At 42.0% G+C, this 7,161-nt stretch overlaps 1 protein-coding gene across 4 annotated transcripts in view; it reads right to left on the reverse strand.

The window, feature by feature from the left end:
• The window catches only part of MAPKBP1 (mitogen-activated protein kinase binding protein 1), a 288,826-nt gene extending 282,883 nt beyond the window's left edge, over nt 1-5,943 (reverse strand). For all 4 annotated transcript variants that reach the window (XM_082275307.1, XM_082275308.1, XM_082275306.1 and 1 more), the window contains exon 1: nt 5,844-5,943. The gene's annotated coding sequence lies outside the window, so the exon portion shown is untranslated. The remainder of the gene's footprint in view (nt 1-5,843) is intronic.
• Nucleotides 5,944-7,161: the final 1,218 nt, after the last annotated feature.

The following is a 7,161-nucleotide window of genomic DNA, read 5'->3' on the forward strand; positions in this document are numbered from 1 at the left end:
AGTGAAGTAAAAGTGGAAGTAGGAGAAAAAAAATTCTACTCCAGGAAAGTACAGATACCGCCTTTCGGTACTTAAGTACAGTAGTGAAGTAGTTCTACTTAGTTATTATACATCTTTGCCTACCAGCATGTCTTTAGAGTGTGGAAGGAAACTGGAGTACCCAGAGGAAACCCACGCAGGCACAGGACACAAAATATGCAAACTCCAGACAGGTAGTGCCCTTCAAACCGATGACCCTGGTGCTGCTAGGAGGAAGTGCTAACCACTTTGCCACTGAAATACCATGTTCTGACTACATGAAATTAGCAAATACCTCAGTAGTACTAGCTAGCTTGTGCCTTTGTGATTTATTTAGGTTTTAAATAGAACATCCTTATGACTTTCAGCTGTGCTGTTCCTGGCTGACCAAATGTAAAGTAAGACCAATGTAAAGGTAAACCAAAATAAAGGCAAAGTAAGGCAATGGAAGGGGTGGTAACAATCACAGTCTTGATGAACTTGGATTTAAGTAAAAATGTAATTCATTTAAATTGCCTGAAACCTCTACAGGCTTTGTAGTAATGCTGGCCATGCATTAATCATCCAGCAAATAACTTTTCTAAAAACTTGCAGGTTGGCTCCTATTCAGAGAGGGGAGGATGTCCCAGGAATGGGGGTAGATAGCAGTTACTGGAGAAAACCCACCCTGGATGATAGACAAGCCGGATCAGCTGAGTACCATAGGAAAGGCCTACCTAATGTACACAGATGAACTGGGTGAACCCATGTCATGTCTGTAGGCACGTTAGTGTATAAGCACTGATCACACAGTGAGCTACAAAGACTTCCTATTCTGGGAAACTTCTCTGAATCATCGTTCTCTTTTCCAGGAGGAAACAGGACTTCGTTTTCACTGAAAACACATAAAAAGATCACAGACAGACCTCAGAGGCAAAGACTAAACTGGCAAAACTCAATCATTTAAAAGGACAAGCGCAACTTTTAAGGCAAGATTGGAACACATTCTTTGCTATAAAACTCACCCCGATATACACTGCACAAAAAAAAAAAAAAAAAATCAAAAGAACACTTTGAAAACACATCAGATCTCAATGAGGAAAAATATCCTGTTGGGCATCATACTGATAAGGACCGGGTAATGTGTTAGAAATTAAAATATGCCACATAGTTTGATGGTAATAAAATGTATTAACCTACATAGAGAAAAATTCAAATCCCCCCCAAAATCCCCCCCTCAAAGCGAAAAAATGATGCAGCAAGGTAGTCCACTTTGCTGAAATTTCATTGCAGCAACTTAAAATGGTACTCAGTAACTTGTATGGCCCCCACTTGCTTGTATGCATGCCTGACAACGTCAGGGCATGCTTCTAATGAGATGACGGATGGTGTCCTGGGATATTTCCTCCCAGATTTGGACCAGGGCTTCACTGAGCTCCTGAACAAAACATAATGTCCCAGAGGTGTTCTATTGGATTTAGGTCAGGTGAGCGTGGGGGCCATAAAATGGTATCAATTCCTTCATCCTCTAGGAACTGGCTGCATACTCTCGCCACATGAGGCTGGGTATTGTTGTGCACCAGGATCCCAGGACACTGCATCAGCATAGGGTCTGACAATGGGTCCAAGGATTTAATACCAATACCCAATGGCAGTCAGGGTGTCATTGCCTAGCCTGTAGAGTTCTGTGTGTCCCTCCATGGATATGCCTTCCCAGACCATTACTAACCCACCACCAAACCAGTCATGCTGAATAATGTTACAGGCAGCATAACGTTCTCCACGGCGTCTTCAGACCCTTTCACATCTGTCACATGTGCTCAGGGTGAACCTGCTCTCATCTGTGAAAAGCACAGGGTGCCAGTGGCAGACCTGCCAATTCTGGTGTTCAATGGCAAATGCAAATCAAGCTCAATGGTGCAGGGCAGTGAGCACAGGGCCCACTAGAGACTCTGGCCACCCTCATGAAGTCTGTTTCTGACGGTTTGGTTAGAGACATTCACACCAGTGGCCTGCTGGAGGTCATTTTGTAGGGCTCTGGCAGTGCTCACCCTGTTCCTCCTTGCCCAAAGGAGCAGATACCGGTCCTGCTGATGGGTTAAGGACCTTCTACGGCCCCGTCCAGCTCTCCTAGAGTAACTTCCTGTCATCTGGAACCTCCTCAATGCTCTTGAGACTGTGCTGGGAGACACAGCAAACCTTTTGGCACTGGCACGTATTGATGTTCCATCCTGGAGTAGTTAGACTGCCTGTGCAACCTCTATAGCAGGGGTCTCTAAACTATGGCCCTCCAGTTGTTCAGGAACTATAATTCCCATCCAACCTAGTCAGGTCTGTGAATACCAGAGTTTTATAATGGAGCATGTAGTTCCGCAACACCTGGGGGGCCGTAGTTTGGAGATCCCTGCTCTAAAGGGTCCAGGTATCGCCTCATGCTACCAGTAGTGACACTGACCCTAGTCAAATGCAAAACTAGTGAAAAACAGTCAGAAAAGAGGAGTAGGGGAAAAAAAAAAGTCAGTGACCTCCAACTGTAAAACCATTCCTGTTTTGGAGGTTGTCTCATTGTTGCCCATCTAGTGCACTTGCTGTTCATTTCATTAACACCAAAGCAACTGAAATTGATTAACAATCCCCTCTGCTACCTAACTGACCAGATCAATATCCAAGGAGTTTAAACTGACTTGATGCTATACTCTAAAGGGACACTTTTTAGTCAGGCAGTGTATATGCACATCATGCACCATTGCTGGAATATTAAAAGCAGGGTGGATAAAAATTGATGGTTTAAATAAAAATAAAATCTGATTTTTTTAAATTTTTATCAAATTTATTTTAATAAAAAGCTTTTGGAGTAAAAAATCTATCTAAAGATAGAATTTAAGATACATTAAACATTTTGTTTGTTCAGCATGAAATGGAGCTTAGTTACGTAGTATAAGGCTGTATATTCTGCAATATTTACATTTTTGGTAAACTCATTTAATGAATCTAAGCTCTGCAAGCTGAGATAACATGCACTTACAAAATTTCACGCTATGGCCAGTGTAGCCAAAGGAGCATTTCCCACAATGCGAAAGCGTGCACAGCAGACCTACACTTGGTGATCAACTAACCTGTCAGTTGACCCACCTCCAAGGCAAACAGCTAAGTGCGCTGTACCTGCAGGCAAGCCTTACTATAGTCTTACCTGTAGGCAAGTGAAAAAGCAGACGTTATTACCACTTTAAGGTTAGCCATACACACATAGATTAGGAAAAATCCTCCGTCCATGTTGTGCAATGTAGATAGACACATCTCCCACTGTGGGATTTGTATTCAAACAGCCAGCACTGGCAGAGGACAGAACACCCCAAAAACCGCTGCACCTGATTGCAATCAACTTCTGTTTGGCTGTCCATTTTTTGCCCGCCTCCTCAGATTTTTCATGTCAGGCAGGAGGGAGCAGACAGGGCCACAAATGGAGTCAATTTCAGTCGGTTCATCAATAAAGGCCGTACACATGATAAGAAAGTCAGAAGTAAAATTTTGTCTGACCTGCCCATTTTTGGATCGTTAGTGAAGTGCTTTCTACAGCCGATTACCAATTTTCCGACGACAAAAACTGAATGCGCAGGCTAAAAAATGTTATCATACGTGAACACAATGTTCGGTTTCGTTTCACCACTTCCCGCCCTATTGCAGATTGACGGCGGGAATGTGGTTGTATTATCCTGACCGGACGTCATATGACGGTGGCAGGATAATACAGCCCCCTGGGGGCGCGCAGAGCAGCGATCGGTGATGCGAGGTGTCAGCCTCATACCCTGCATCTCTGATCTCGGTAAAGAGCCTCTGATGTAGGCTCTTTACCATGTGACCAGCCGTGTCCAATCACGGCTGGTCACATAGTAAACATTATTTACAAAATTGTATAACAAACAAAAAAAAACTTTTTTTTTTTTTTTCAAACTTTTCAGTCTTTTTTTATTTGTTTAGCAAAAAGGAAAAAACCCAGAGGTGATCAAATACCACCAAAAGAAAGCTCTATTTGACATAAATTTGGTGTAGGTACAGTGTTGCATGACCGCGCAATTGTCATTCAAATTGCAACAGCGCTAAAAGGGGAAAATTGGCCTGGGCAGGAAGGGGGTGAAAGTGCCCTGTATTGAAGTGGTTAATTAGTACAGTTTTCATCCAAAAAAAAATAAATAAAAATCGTAAGAGAAGACTCCGCATACTCGGAAACGAAAGAATACGTACAAAACTATTCAACGCATGACATCACTTCTGAAATTGAATTCTGTCGTACGAGAGTTTTCATATAAAAGTAACCTCTTCACTTTCCATCTGAGACTAGCATGCAACAAAAAAACTGACGAAAAAACGGACGAAAGTTCGTCCGATAATCTGATCGTGTGTACGAGGCCTAGTCTGTAGTTTGGAAAGAACACCAGGCAACTAACATTTTCAGGATTTCAGTAATAACCCCCACACTTCTCTCTCAGGACGGGTTTCCTTTAAGCCTGCTACACAGCCACATACCCACAGCCTGCCTACAAGTCTGACCATCATCTCCAGCCTGCCTATCCTTCTATAAACTCACTACAACTTTCTATATTGACAAACATGTAACTGACTCCCGGCATCCATAGATACACCGACACACAAAGGATGCAGTTATTTAAGACAGGGTGTGCTCACATCACACTCACCCAACGGCAACTCTGTACAGAACACAGTGCATGGCCACTGTATATAACAGAGTACAAAGCCATCCACGGTCACAGTCACTGTATATAATAGAGTATAAAGCTGTGATCATAGTCACTGTATACCATTTTTAAACCATGGTCACTGTGTACATATATATTTATTATAAATCCATGATTATAGTTACTGTATATGACAAATTGTAGAGCCATGACCATAGTCACTGTGTATACATATTTATTATAAAGCTGTGATCATAGTCACTGTATACAATGTATAAACCCTGATCATAGTCACTGTGTATACATATATATTGTAAAGCAAGCCATGATCATAGTCAAACATACATACACACTATATATATATATATATATATATACACACACACTTTATATATATATATATATATATATATATATATATATATATATATATATATATATATATATATTAGTGTATATAGGAGTACATAGCCATGATTATAGTCACTGAATACAATGTATAAACCCTGATCATAGTCACTGTGTACACATATATATATTTATTATAAAGCAAACCATGATCATACATACATACATACACTATATATATATATATATATATATATATATATATATATATATATATATATATATATATATATATATACACACACACACACACACACACACGTATATTATAAAGCCATGATCATAGTCAGTGTATATAGGAGTACAAAGCCATGATCATAGTCTATATCTATCTATAGATATATACACACGCACACACATTATGTGCCATAATCATAGTCAGTGTATATAACACAGTACAATGCAGTGATAACAGTCAGTGTGTATAAATGATAAAGCCATGATCACAGAACAATGAAGGAAACCCATACCTAGATATAAGGAACAGAAGTTGTAAGCCACATATAAACAGAAGATTGGGGGGGATTTAAAGTGCAGCTGTGGCCCCACATTGTTGTGATGAGTGCAGTGTGGGATGACATCTCTGATCATACATAGACATACAGTACACAGACCCCCCCCCCCCGGTCTATACATACATGGTAGACATGTGGCAGCATGCAGCCAGTGTTCCCGTGCAGCGATCAGTGAGTGTCATCCATCCTCTGGATCCATGCAGAGTCCCCGCACATTACACACACATACCACCTCCTCCTCCTCCAGCCGGGCACAGATTGCTCGCAGTGAATCTAGCAGAGTGTATTGGGGAGGAGAGAAATACGGCGGCTCGGTGAGGACAATCTAGTATTAGTAGAGTGCAGTGTGAGGAGGGAGCTGTGCTCTGGATGGAAGGAGCACTACAGCTCTCTGTCTATAGAAGGACAATGGAGATCATCTCAGGAATATATACCTTGGTGCACATCAGAGATGTGCTGGGACTTGTAGTTAAAGAGCCTCATGCACATGTGCGTAAAAAAATGCAGCATTCAGATCTGTACAGACTGAGGCCAATTCACATATAGTGCGCTGACCGACGCTTTACCACACTGGAAGAAAACAATTGCTTTCTGTGTGTCCTATTCATATTGCAATGCTCCCTGGAGCTGCGATGTGTGGGACAGGATCCAGTGCATAGTGCACCACACAACTCTACTGTGACGTCAATGAGATGTCACTTTGTACACTTCAAATAAAGTTGGTCCTAAAGTTGATACACAGAGATTAAATAAATCCTTTATCAGTTGCACCTGTTTGTCTGCAGTCATTTCTTCTCCATATCTTTTCAAAGAGAAGAATGTATAAAGCTTGTCTGAAAGTTCAGAAAAAAGGGGGCAGGGAGCTAAAATTACACTCTGCAAAGCTCAGTGATGAGAGCTGATAGAGAACCCCCCCCCCCCTTCATACAGGAAGAGAGCTGAGACTGTCAATCAGCTGTAGGTCCCTCCCCTGTCACCATTTTTCTCTTGGTGTCAGGAAAACTGGTCAGAAGGGACTCATGCTGATAGAAGAGGAATAAAGAAGCAGACACAAACAACACTGAGAGTACACACTATAGAGGGAGGGATATGCATTGTTCACATTTCATGTCTGAGGTTTACAACCACTTGAAGTATAAAAAAAAAAGAAGAAGAAACCTTGTGATCTGTTGAAAATCTGCTGCAGTTAAAGTGTGCAAAAGTTGTCGTGGCAGTGTGAAAAGGAGCCTGATCAGCAAAAGGCCACATTCACACCTGCAAATGAGCCTAACATCAATCACATGCAAGAACCCTAGCGGGGGGTACCCAGCCATTAGCTGCGGGAGGCAGAAATGTGCAGCAATCATCTACGAGTGATCTATCCCTGATGCAGATAGTCATTCTAAGGTGTTAAAGCAGAGTTCCACTTATCTACTTCCGCCCCCCCTTCGGTGCAACATTTGGCGCCTTTCGGGGTTTGGGGGGGTACCTCTTTTTGACAGGTACCCATCCCCACTTCCAGGATACCTGGATGCGGCAAGCTCCCCCAGAAGTTCAACCCCCCCCCT

This window comes from Pelophylax lessonae (genome assembly GCF_965119305.1).
Source record: "Pelophylax lessonae genome assembly, chromosome: 13".
NCBI classification, from domain to species: Eukaryota; Metazoa; Chordata; class Amphibia; order Anura; family Ranidae; genus Pelophylax; species Pelophylax lessonae.